This window comes from Arachis hypogaea, chromosome 3, assembly GCF_003086295.3.
Source record: "Arachis hypogaea cultivar Tifrunner chromosome 3, arahy.Tifrunner.gnm2.J5K5, whole genome shotgun sequence".
NCBI classification, from domain to species: domain Eukaryota; kingdom Viridiplantae; phylum Streptophyta; class Magnoliopsida; order Fabales; family Fabaceae; genus Arachis; species Arachis hypogaea.
Genome location: NC_092038.1, coordinates 13,620,012 through 13,634,886, shown reverse-complemented (window position 1 = coordinate 13,634,886; position 14,875 = coordinate 13,620,012).

Sequence of the window (14,875 nt, the reverse complement as noted above, 5' to 3'; positions counted from 1 at the left end):
CTCTAATTTGTGACAATTGATTTTCTCCATCTGGGTTTCCTTCATCTTATGAATTCTGGGTGGTGATAGGTTTAGGATGCCTGTGATTTCTTTAGGTGTGCAGACCCCGAAGCTGGAGGAGCGCAAAAGGATTCTGAGATTGCAAGAAGCAGGAAGAAAATTATAACCTTAAAGACAAAGTTGAAGGATGTCGAATGGAAGCTGAGGATTGTAGCTACTTTAGGGGTAGTTGGGTGGATTGGGTTTTTATATTTGTTGCTGTATAATCCACACAATTTAAGGCAACCATATGAAATGCAGTTAATCAGGAGGTGATTAGAATATTATTTGTAGGATTTTTTGGTGGTCTTTTAGTTAGTTGATAGGGTTATTGTTAATGTTACAATGATCTTATGTGTTGTATCTTTTGTGAACATGTTTGAATGTATGAATGAAAGTGTTGTGCTGATTTTCAATGATGAAGTAGATGTTATGTGTTGAAATACAGTAAAGTAGATATATGTGCACCAGGATAAAACACAAACCAATGAACCATATTAAAATTGACAATTAAAGTCATACATAAAGCCATCCATAAGCCAAATGGCCGATTACAGAGCTATAGTTGTCACTTAAACAGAAAAACACAGACCAACATTGTTTATAAACAAACTGAAAACCAATTAACCACATAGTTCAAAATAACAAAATAGCAAAATAACAACATAATAGTGTTTGAGGCCTAATGAAACAGCATAACAGCCAAAAGCATAACTAATCCTCTTTAAAGATTGCCCATGCACTAGGAGGCAATTTTGCCATTAGCTTCAGTTTCTGATTTGGGATATGAGGTGCACCAGTCTGGATAATAGAAAAATGCCTCTTTCTCTCAGTTGGTTGACTGTGTGAGTTCTTCTTGCTAGTGGAGGAAGCTGCTGCACTGCTCTTACTAGGCAATGGTTGAGATGAAGGAGCTTTAAGGTTGGATTGAGGTGGTGCAGGCCCTGCTACTTTTTTGGTCTGGTTCTTGGGCTGAGTTGATTGTTCAGTGGGCCTAGATGCCAACTTCCTGGGCCTGGTTACTGGTTTATGGGGCTGAGTTGTTGCTGTGTTGGAATAAGTTGTTGCAGGGCTGGGTTGTGAGCATGATTTCCTGCTAAGTTTCTCTCTTTGAACTGTTTGGCCAGGGGGTTGTGAACTTGCAACCTTAGTACCTCTCCTTGGACCCTTGCCAGATTGTTGAGATGCAGGATGGACCTGTGAGAAAAGATAAAAAAGTTAGGAATATTTTTAGCACAATAAACCACACTGAACACTATAGCAGAAAGGTACATACCTTTTTGATAGGCTTTGTGCAACCTGATTTCTTGTGACCTAAAGCACCACAGTTAGAGCACCTCTGTGTTTGGCCCCTACGGGAGAGGTGAGTTTGGCTTCTGTTATCTTCATCCCCAGGTCCTCGCTTCCTCTTCTTAACTGGCCGGTGACTTGGCCTCCGATATGGTGGTGGCATAACATCATCATACTGGGATCTCTCCCACAGATCTGGCCCATTTAGAGGATGTATCACTTCCTAGTAGCACCTTAGGTAAGTATCCTTTTTGTAATGGTCATCCACAAACGACTCCAACTACAAGCCCTTGAATGTTATGCAGCTAATGGCATGAGGACAGGGTAGCCCGCTCATCTGCCACCTCCTACAGGAACACTCACATGCAGCCAGATCTACAACAAATTTGTCTAATCCACACATAACCTGATACTTACTAGCAGCTGACCAAAATGGCCTCCAGTCCCTAGCATAACTTTGTCCTTTTTCTCTAACTTCTTCCTAATTGTTGGCATGATGTTACCCTGATACTTGTGAATCCTATCTCTATTGGCAGCCCATCTAGTCATTATATATACCCTAATGTCCTCTAACATTGTGACAATTGGTTTTTCTCTAGCCTCAACTATGACAGCATTAAAACTCTCACTCATATTGTTAACAAGGGAGTCATACTTTGAATGAAATGAAAAGCGAGAACGGGACCAGAATCTGGGTGGAATTCTGTTCAAGTGTCGAAATGCACCCTCATTCTTGAGTCTCAGTGTCTTCATCTCCTTCTCCCAATCTTTCTAGTGCGTAGACTTTGCACATCTCCACATTTGATTCTTCAGCTCCAATCCAGAAAATTTCTTCCTGAAGTTATTATAGAGATGCCTCACACAGAATCGGTTGTCCACCCCTGGGATGACTTCATCAAGAGCTGGTAACAAGCCTTGCATTAAAAAGGTAACCCAGCTTATTAGTATAGTGTTCAGCATAAGTCACAAACTTAGAAAACAATTTCAAATTAATGTTCACCTTCTGCTGATCCGACATGAATGTGCACTTTCCAATTTTCTCAGCACCCAAATCATCAGCTAAGTATCTCAGAAACCAAACCCAGGAATCTTTCGTCTCAGCTTCAACCACCGCATAAGCAATTGGAAGGATCTGGTCATTAGGATCTCTTCCAATTGCAGTCAATAACTGGCCACCCAGAGGAGTCTTTAAGAAACACCCATCCAAACTGATAAAGGGTCTGCAATGTTGGAAGCTCTTCTTGCATGCATTGAAGCAGACATACAATCTCTGGAACACACAATAGTTCATCAATTCGGGATTCTGGACCTCCTGGGCAAAATCTGGGCTCCTAATCACTTTCAAGCTGACTGATGAACTTGGATTGGCCCTTAGGATCTCCGCACAGTAATCATTAATCCTTCTATACTGATCCCTAAATGCACCCTGAATTTGACTTAGTGCCTCTTGCTTCGACTTAGCTGCCATGGACTTGGTCACAATTACATTCCACTTCTTGGGTGCCTTTGCTTGTAACTCCCTTATTTTAACCCTAGGATTAGACTCTACCTTCTTCTTAAACTGGGCTCCAAGCCACTTAGTGTGCAGTATCCCAACCCTGTGTGTTTGCATGCAGGTGTGTTGGAGGTTCAAGCTTCTTAACAGCCAGGTGGATTCATCCCCAACCCTATGTGCATAGAGCCAGAATGAACTGCATATGCCAGCACAGTCTCCTTAAATTCTTGTCTAGATGCATAAAGTGTTCCTACCTCCCATCTATAGCTGCTCATATCCTTCAATGGTTTATGAACTGGAAACCTTTGACCCCCACGATCTGATACATCATCGGCATCATTCTCAGCATCGTCATCATCCCCCTCATCTCCACCAATCATGTGGTCCCTCTCCAACTCATCACTATCTGATCCATGCTCATCACTAAACTGATTTATCCCACTCCCTTTTTCCTTGCCAGCAATTGCTTCCTTGGGCACAGAATTATCCTCATCAAATCCATTATCACCCTCATAATCCTCATCACTATCAGTGAAGTGCACGTCTCCTGCACTATCCCCATCCTCATCAGATGGCATATACTCAGGGTCATCACTGTCTTCATCATTCGAGTCACTTCCATCTACTCGAAACTCATTCCCTACATCTCCATCCTCGGTTGCCTTATTAGGACCCCTACTTGCCTCTACTGCCTCAGTCTGGTGCCCTTCGAAAACAACCAAGCCAAGCCCATCATCTTTTCCCTCTTCAGCAACTCCCCCAACGTCAACATAACCCACTTCTGGAAACGGCTCCGCATCACCCACATCATGGACCATATACAACTCTACCAAGCCCCGTAACCCAGCAATGTTGTACATTTTGATTGCTTCTGCGTCACCCTTCAGCATCTTCAGGCTAGTCTCTAAATCATCCAAGCTTGGATCTTTATGCCACAACACAACAATGTTGGCCTGCAAGTACCCAAAATACCTTAGCTCTTCATAGGCCTCAAACACAGACCAACGATCGCTGTTAATGTCCTCGATGATTGTACTTTGACCCTTCAAGTACTTAAATATCCCCTCTTCATATCTGAATGCACCCCCATGATGCACCCTCATGTTTATCTACACCATCTTATGCTCAGTCAACACTGTTAAACAGCAGAATACATTACTCACACACATATATACAAACCCTAGCTATAGAAGCAGACTCGAAAGCCTGCATTCAACCCCGAAATGCTCAAACAGAGCAACACGATGATGAAATGCAAACCCCCAACATGTTGTAACAGTTGACGTGATTGCTTGAAGGATGGAAAGTTATCGTACCTGAACAATGAGTTGTTGCAGCGATAAAGATCACTCACCAATGTCTCAGCACACTGATTTTCAAGCTTAACCCCCCCAATGGTGAGAATCCTTTCTATACACCCTCTTCACACCTATGTATGAGGGTTTCACACCAACGTTTCAGTTTTCAAGTGTTTTAAGAAAGATTATGAGTTACTTCATGATCAGGAGTGTACTTTGCGAGAATAAAAATTAAGGGAGACAAACCGTAAGGGGCAAAGCTGTCATTAAATTTTATTTTTGGTGCGATAGGACCATTTTAATACAAGTATGAACTTCGGGGACGATTTTGTTTGAAAAAAAAAACTTAGGGACAAAACAAATTTTTGGCGCCTACGTTAGAGACCAAAATTGAACTTAACCCATAAAAAAATTATGTCTTTAATCTTATATTAAACATCTTTAATTATTTTTAATTTTATTATTATTTTAAAATTATTAATTTTTATTTTAATTATATCATTTTATCATATTATACACTATCATTTTTTTATTATTCTTTTTACATGTATAATTATTATTGTCTCACTATCATATCATACATAACGACTGGGTGTACAACTTTTTTTAATAATAAACCTCTCTCATTAAGAACAATATTAGAACTTAAATTTAAATACTAATTGACAATAGATTAGGTAGGTACGTAGAGTATATTAAAAGAGTATGTTAATAATTTGAAGAGAAAAATTAGTCCGTGTAAATTTATTTTTTAAGAAAATTACCCTTGTTGAACTATTTTATTTTTCTTCTTTAAAAACATATCCTAATAAAAAAATCTGTAACAATAATTTACATCCAATATGAATATCTTAATGAAATTATTGTGAAAAAATGGGTAGAAATTTTTTTATTTAACGTAACTGACGAAATTTTTTTTAATAATAAACCTCTCTTTAGGAGTAATATTAAAATTTAAATTTGGACACTAATTGTCATTATCTTTATCTTTATCTTTATCTTTATCTTTATAGTAATACAAATGGGGAGTTCATTTGCTGACGTGGCGCTCATACGTTGAGTTTGGGAGTTTATTTGCTTACGTGTCGTCATTAGAAATTTTTAGATTTATATTTATAAATTATAAATTATTATTTGCTTAGGTTGTTATTTTCAAATTTTAAGTTTGGGTTGTTTTACTTAGGTGGTTATTTTTTAAATTTTAAATTGTTTTATTTGTTTGGGTTGTTTTACTTAGGTTGTTGTTTTTTAAATTTTAAATTAAAGTCAACCAAATTTAAAAAAATTTAGTTATGATGCAATTATAAAAGGATAAATTATGAGAGATGTGAAGCACCACAATTTAAAGTACATCAATCCTACAATCGACAATTTGTGTGTACGTATACGAGTGATACAGTTATGGACACTATCAAATTACGGAAATTCTCCATTGCCATACTCAATTGAGATGGTTTGGCTCGATGAAGACACGAGTTTTCTACTAATATCCTTTTATCCATGACTCCAAGGTTATTTATTTATTTTTTTAAATTAAAGTCTATGTACATTTGATTAGATATTGAATAAGTCTATATTTAACTTTTTTTTATGTTATTTTCTTTTTTAAGCAGGTATCGAATAAAGCTTGGTGTCATTGATGGTTCTAACGTGCATGTTATGTAGTCTTTGACAAAGAGGTAAAACAAGTTTTGGGAAAGAGCTGTGTAGAGATACTTGATCCACTCCTATTGGTAAGATCTAACCAATATTTATTTCTAAAAGCATTAGTGAAGATATTTTTATTGGTACTTTTTATATTATTTATTATTAATATATTATGTAATACCCTGCAGAAAGGAGATCTATCGGATACACCTACACTTTTACTCAACCTAATTGATAAGATCTTTCTCTTCATCGTTGAAGTTCAAATATCTGATAATCCACATTTTTCCCCTTCTTATAAAGTTAAGAAGATAACTGATAATGTGGATCTCATAAATAAATTCAAAGAGGCTCACCGTATTCAAATTGTGAGTATATATAAGTGTACTTTCTATTAAAAATTAATTTATTTTTTGCTTTCTTGGTCATTAGTAGTATCTAATTTATAAATAATAATTAATTATAATTTTAGGAAGTTGACTACACCGGTGGTTTGCTTCCAATTTCAAAGACATCCTCAATCATTGAAGGGGAGAAAGTAAAATGTGCTAAGGTATTTGTTCAAAAATATATATTTTTTTTTGTTCTCTCAAAATTAGATCTTAATTTTATTCAAAATATATTAGTGAGATAAAATCAAAGGTTAGAAAGAAGTCTTTAATTTAACGTAGTTTTTTGTACAGAATTTGTTGATTAAATTCTCCAATGAAGTTACGGCCAATGATGAATCCGAATTATTGGAAAATGCTATTACACCAACTAAGCGACTATCCTCGGAGTCAGAAGATTCGAAGGTGGAAGGAGATACCTCAACTTGCAAGAAGATCAATATTGAGAAAGAAACTTGAGAATTTTGATGCACATGTTTTGAGAATCCCATTTAGAGTCTATCTAATAGAATAATGCCAAGTATATGTTTGTTTTGGTGGAAACATTGTATTTTCTTGAGTTGTTATTTTTTTTTGGTTCTTTTCGATTTTTATGTTTGAAATTTCGAATTTTTTTAAATATAAATTGAAGTTATTTGGTTATTACTTGTGGTTTTATTTTTAATTTGATTCTCACCGTTGATATTCTGATAATTTTTAATTTAATATTTAATGTCATAAAGTTATAAATTTCTTCTTTGAATTATTGTTGATACAATTAAGTTAATTATTAATTTTTAATGTGTACTTATTTAAAAAAATCTAATTATAATTTTTAATTAAAGTATTATGTTTAGAATTTTAAATTTAAATTCAAATATACTTTTTTTTTAATTTTTACGTAAGCAATTGAGTTTGAGAATATTTTTTAAAAATTTATATAATTTATAAGCTACTATGCTAATTATAAAGGATTATAATAAAGTAAATAGAATTATCTTATTAAGATGTGAAGTTATTTATACTATTTAAAAAAAATATAATACTGTTTAAATTTTAGAAAAAGTATAATAAAGTTAATTCTATTTATGATGAAACTAAAAAAAATAATTTTTAAATTAACAAATTTCTATATTCCTAATGGACAATGGATGTTTGATTAGAAAAATTTATTTAAAAATTTAAAATTTATACTAGCTAATTAAGAAATTCTATTTAAAAATTTTAAATTTGAATTTCTAATACTAATTTCTAATTAAGTAAGTTTTTAACTATTTCGATTTTTAAATTTAAACTTTTTTACTTGCCACACTTATAAATTTTTATTATTATCTTTTAGATTGTCTCTCCACAGTAGAAGTACTTTCATCTTTTTCTCTCTTTTTAAGTATTTTTTTCTAAATTTACGTAATTTATAAGGTTATTAATTTTTAGATTGTATTTAATTTTATTTATTTTTATCGATAAATAATATGATTGATACTATTTATGACGAAACTAATAAAAATTATTTTTAAATTAACAAATTCCTATATTCTTAATGAATAACAAATGTTTAATTAAAAAAGTTTATTTAAAAATTTTAAATTTGCACTAGCTAATTAGAAAACTCTATTTAAAAATTTGAAATTTAAAATTCTAATACTAATTCCTAATTAAGTGGCTTCTTAACCATTTTGATTTTTAAATTAAAATTTTTTTATTTGTCACATTTATAATTTTTTTTCTATTTAATTCGTTTATATGGTTATTTTTTAGATTATCTCAGCACAACAATAGAGGTACTTTCATCTTTTTCTCTTTTTTACTCATAAGTTATTCATTTTCAATCTCTTTATTTAAGGAAATGGAAAAAAAGATTTTAACTATAAGTTGAATTTATTGATCGTGAGATTAAACTTATATTTATTTGAAAAAAGACACTTTTATAAAAAAATATATTATTTTCTGTAAAATATGTTTACGTAACTAAATAAATGAGAATAAAAAAGAAATTAAAGCAGCCATTGAAAATAAAACTTGTGCAATTTTACATAGACATAAGAAGACACTAATTTCATATTCTATTTGGTAAGTTAGACATGAGAAAAAATTGTAAAAAATTAGTGTCTCAAGTTAAAAATTAGTGTTTTAGCATTCTAAAGAGACACAAAATACATGTTTTTAATGGGTATTTGTGTATGACTATGTCTTTCATTATTTTTGTCTCAGTAAACAAACACCATATATGTACTCCTGGGTAATCCTGTATCTATGTTTTGATGGACATATATACCAAAATCAAACGCTGTCATATGTGTACTATTTTATTTTTTTTAATAATATAAAAAATTTGATAATAAAAATGTATTATGTATAATGTATATATATTTTTAATTAGTCAAAAATTTATTTATTTGATATTTTTAGGTATATATTGAAAGATGCAAGAAGTCCAAAGAGAAGCAAGATTATATTGAAGAGAAAATTGATATTAAAAGACAAAGAAAATACAAAGTGAAGCACATTTTAAGGTAGATTTCATATAAAAAAATAATTAATTATTTTATCATTTTTTTTAGGTTAGAATAATATATTTTTTTATTTGGTATTTTTAAGTATGTCAGTTCTATATATTTAGTTTTTATTGGGTATACAAAATAACTAACATGTCATGAGTAGTTTGGTCGAATGAAAGCCCATAAAATACAATATTTTCTATATATTATTTAGCTATTGACAAGTAATAAATTATTAATTTACATTGTCTTCGTAATATGTTACTAAATTTGTTTACGAAAAAATTACAGGAAATTCGAGTGATAGTTTCAATGGTGTGCATTTTGAGTCGGTGTTGTCGAACATTACAAATAGTATTAATACAGATTTATTTTTAGATTTTTTTTTTGGAACTTGCTTATGTGACATGCACTTTATGTATTTTGATTTTTCTACTATTTATTCAATTATAAACTTTAACAGAAAATATGTTCAAAAATAATATCTCGAGTTATCTTATTAGGTAATAATCCAACACCATATCGATCAAGGTCTCCAACTACTAATCTACACTCTGTAGATGAAAAAGAACGATGTTCCAATATTAGTGATATTAGTAATTCGGGTATCACACGTGAAGCATATGATAGCCCATGTCATCAGACAAGTCAGCAATATCTTCAACAAACATCAAACCATATCGACCAATTACAAAACCAGCGTATGTTAATATGCTTTTATTACTTAAAGACCAAACATTTAACTTTTCAATTGGTCTATTAAAAACAATCTTTGGTATATGCTACATAATTATTATAGATTCATTGGAGTACACAAATCGAATTAGATTGCAAAGGGATGCAAGACTGAATAGGAAGACTATGCTACTTCAAAAGAGACATGGTAAGATAAGCATGATAGATTGTAATTATCACAAAGCTAAAATTTTACTTCTTTTATCTTTAATATTACCTTCATAATATATATTCATAATTCAGCTGATTCAAATATTTAACATATATTCATTTTTTTTATAATATAAATTACTTGATGTATTATCTCTAATGATTACAGGAGCAAGTACATCTAATTCAAATTTAGATACTAAAAAATTAGAAGAAGCGTGCATAGCCAAAAATATTGCAATTAGTTATTATCAGTGTTAAAAATAATTATTAACAATAATTTTTAACACTGATAAGTATAAAAATAATATTTATAAAAGATTACCGAAAAATACAATTTATGGATTAAAAAGATGAGATCATATAATACAATTTTATTGTGCCAACCTCAAGATTTAAGTTTTACATGCACGTTAATCAAACAATAAGAATTACAATAAATCAATGTTCAAATACAAAAATTATAATATATAACCATATCTTAGTTTGAATTTTAAAACTTGAACACTAAATAATAATTGTTTGTTTATAAAAAGCATAACAATAGTAAATAATAAAGTGTTGATATTGCTACTTCTTAAATTACCTATATTCTCAGCAACATCGAATATGGCTGGGTCAGGGGCGGAGCTAGACTAACTATTTAGGGGGCGATATTTAATAATTTACTAAAATTATTACCTACTGCAAAGTAAAAGTGAGAAATTTGAGTGAATGAAGATATCAGAGAAGTCCAAAACAGGATCCAATTTTGAGTTCTCAATATGTTGTATGCGAGGAAAGGTACAACTGCCATTTTGAAGCACTTGATCGGACGCTCAGGGATCTTATGTCAGTTATCGATCAACATAAGACACATCAACCATTTGGTGGTAAGGTTGTTGTTCTAGGAGGTGATTTCAGACAGATACTTCCGGTGATTTCGAAAGAAAGTAGACACGATATATTGGCATCCGCTATTAACTCATCTCATCTGTGGTCATTTTGTAAGGTTCTGAAACTGCATACGAATATGAGGCTTCTAATGTCTTCTTCGGATCAAGATGAAGGTGAAATGAAGAGATTTGCTAATTGGATACTTGATGTTGGAAATGGAAATATTGGCTCTGTTGTTGGTGATGAATCAGAAGTTGAAATTTCAGATGATCTATTGATTACAACTACTGATGACCCTCTCTCTCATTTGGTAGACTTTGCATATCCAAATTTGTTGCAAAACATGTCAGATTACAGGTATTTTCAGAGTAGGGCAATTCTTGCACCCACGCTTGAGAGTGTCGAGAAGGTAAACGATTTTGTCTTGACAATCTTTCCGGGGATGGAAAAGGAGTATTTGAGCTCTGACACAACATGCCAAGCTGATGAGAATGAAGATGTACAACAAGAGTGGTTCACACCAGAGTTCCTAAATGACATCAAATGTTCGGGACTACCCAATCACAAGTTGACTTTGAAGTCAGGAGTCGCTGTAATGCTATTGCGAAACATAGACCGGACTTCAGGTTTATGCAACGGGACAAGATTAATAGTTAACGAACTTGGCAGCAACGTAATTGGAGTGACGATAGTGACCGGTAGAAATATTGAAAATAAAGTGTACATTCCAAGAATGAACTTGATCCCTTCAGATTCAGGATTGCCATTTAAGTTCCAACGGAGACAATTTTCATTAACAGTATGCTTTGCAATGACCATTAACATGAGTCGGGGTCAATCATTATCACATGTACGGCTTTATTTGTCAAAATCAGTGTTCACCCATGGACAACTTTATGTTGCTTTGTCAAGAGTTAAGAGTCACAGTGGCCTCAGGATTTTAATTATAGACGAAGACGGCAATCCAAAGTCATCAACAACAAATGTCGTGTTCAAAGAGTTTTCAATAATATTTAGGTAAGAATAATATTATTTTTATTTTAATAGCATGTTATGATTTACACTTTTGTACAAATATTTACTATAGATATAACTAATTTATCTATAACTCTTTTTTCAAATTTGAAATGAAATGTGTAACAAGGAACACAACATCCTATGCCAAATGCTTTTCTAATGAAGTTAGTAAGATACTAGGTTGTCGATAAATTTTTATTAGCTTTTTGATATAAAATTTAGGGTAAAATTAACATGCTATTATTACAGTTATATATGTTCTTATTTTTTTATGGCTCCCTCCTTATGGTTCAAGAATATTATAAACTTCAAACTCTTCTATTTATATTTTACTTTGAATAAAGATAAAATAACATATTTAACACGTTTATTATATAACGACGATGATAGTGTTATACTAAATTTAAATATAAGTCCGTGCATCGCACGGGTTTAACACTAGTAGTAATACAAATGGGAAGTTCATATGCTGACGTGGCGCTCATACGTTGAGTTTGGGAGTTTATTTGCTTAGGTGTCGTCATTAGAAAATTTTAGGTTTATATTTATAAATTATAAATTATTATTTGCTTAGATTGTTATTTTCAAGTTTTAAATTAGGTTGTTTTACTTAAGTTGTTATTTTTTAAATTTTAGATTGTTTTGCTTGGATAGTTATTTTTTAAATTTTAAGTTATTTATTTAGGTTGTTACTAGTGTTAAACCCGTGCGATGCACGGGCTTATATTTAAATTTGATAAGTTAAATTAAAAATAATATTTTATAATCATATATTTTTTAAATTTAATATAACACTATCATCATCGTTATATAATAAACGTGTTAAATATGTTGTTTTATCTTTATTCAAAGTAAAATATGAATAAAAGAGTTTAAAGTTTATAATATTCTTGAACCATAAGGAGGGAGATAAAAAAATAAGAACATATATAACTGTAATAATAACATGTTAATTTTACCCTAAATTTTATATCAAAAAGCTAAAAAAAATTTATCGACAACCTAGTATCTTACTAACTTCTTTAGAAAATCATTGGATGTTGTGCTCCTTGTTACACATTTCATTTTAAATTTGAAAAAAGAGTTATAGATAAATTAGTTATATCTATAGTAAAGATTTGTACAAAAGTGTAAATCATAACATGCTATTAAAATGAAAATAATATTATTCTTACCTAAATATTATTAAAAACCTCTTTGAACACGACATTTGTTGTTGATGACTTTGGATTGCCGTCTTCGTTTAGAATTAAAATCCTGAGGCCACTACGACTCTTAACTCTTGACAAAGCAACATAAAATTGTCCATGGGTGAACACTGATTTTGGCAAATAAAGCCGTACATGTGATAATGATTGACCCTGACTCATGTTAATGGTCATTGCAAAGCATACTGTTAATGAAAATTGTCTCCGTTGGAACTTAAATGGCAATCTTAAATCTGAAGGGATCAAGTTCATTCTTGGAATGTACACTTTATCTCCAATATTTCTATCGGTCACTACCGTCGCTCCAATTACGTTGCTGCCAAGTTTGTTAACTATTAATCTAATTGCTCTACTCTAAAAATACCTGTAATCTAACATGTTTTGCAACAAATTTACATATGCAAAGTCTACCAAATGAGAGAGAGGATCATCAGTAGTTATAATCAATAGATCATCTAGAATTTCAACTTCTGATTCATCACCAACAACAGAGCCAATATTTCCATTTCCAACATCAAGTATCCAATTAGCAAATATCTTCATTTCACCTTCATCTTGATCCGAAGAAGACATTAGAAGCCTCATATTCGTATGCAGTTTCAGAACCTTACAAAATGACCACACATGGGATGAGTTAATAGCGGATGCTAATATATCGTGTCTACTTCCTTTCGAAATCACCGGAAGTATCTGTCTGAAATCACCTCCTAGAACAACAATCTTACCACCAAATGGTTGATGTGTCTTATGTTGATCGGTAACTGACATAAGATTCCTGAGCGTCCGATCAAGTGCTTTAAAGCGGCAGTTGTACCTTCCCTCGCATACAACATATTAAGAACTCAAAATTGGATCCTGTTTTGGACTTCTCTGATCTCTCCTCATACCACATCATGGCGTCGCAATGCCGACAAAAAATTCTGGGTCACCAATATCTATCACATCTAATAATCACCAAGATAATAAATTGTTTTAGTTATATCTACAACAAATATTTTATATAAAAATATACCTTTCTTTCACCATGTTAAGTATAAAAATAATATTCATAAAAGATTATCGAAAAATGTAATTTATGGATTAAAAAGATGAGATCATATAATACAATTTTATTGTGCCAACCTCAAGATTTAAGTTTTACAATCAATCAATGTTCAAATACAAAAATTATAATATATAACCATATCTTAGTTTAAAATTTAAAACTTGAACACTAAACGATAATTTTTTGTTTATAAAAAGCATAACAATAGTAAATAATAAAGTGCTGATATTGCTACTTCTTAAATTACTTGTATTCTCAGCAACATCGAATATGGCTGGGTATTAAATTTGCACAGAATCATCTAAAATAGTCGTATTTTCAGTAATATCCTCAACTTCTTGAAATTTTTTTGAAAGATTTGTAGTCAATTCCTTCAAAAATGTTTCTCTTTGTATTAGGTGTCTTTTTTTTTCCAGCTATGCACACTTTTTCTAATTCTTTAGTATCTAAATTTGAATTAAATGTACTTGCTCCTGTAATCATTAGAGATAATACATCAAGTACTTTATATTATAAAAAAAATGAATATATGTTAAATGTTTGAATCAGCTGAATTATGAATATATATTATGAAGGTAGTATTAAAGATAAAAGAAGTAAAATTTTAGCTTTGTGATAATTACAATCTATCATGCTTATCTTACTATGTCTCTTTTGAAGTAGCATAGTCTTCCTATTCAGTCTTACATCCCTTTGCAATCTAATTCCATTTGTGTACTCCAATGAATCTATAATAATTATTTAGCATATACTAATGATTGTTTTTAATAGACCAATTAAAAAATTAAATGTTTGGTCTTTAAGTAATAAAAACATATTAACATAGTAACTGATAGATATTATTTGATGTTTGTTGAAGATGTTGTTGACTTGTCTAATGACATGGACTATCATATGCTTCATGTGTGATACCCGAATTACTAATATCACTAATATTGGAACATCGTTTTTTTCATCTACAGAGTGTAGATTAGTAGTTGGAGACCTTGATCAATGTGGTGTTGGGTTATTACCTAATAAGATAACTCGAGATATTAGTTTTGAACATATTTTCTGTTAAAGTTTATAATTAATAAATAGTAGGAAAATCAAAATACATAAAGTGCATGTACATTCCCATAAGTAAGTTCCAAAAAAAATCCAAAAAAAATCTGTATTAATGCTATTTGTAATGTTCGACAACACCGATTGAAAATGCACACCATTGGA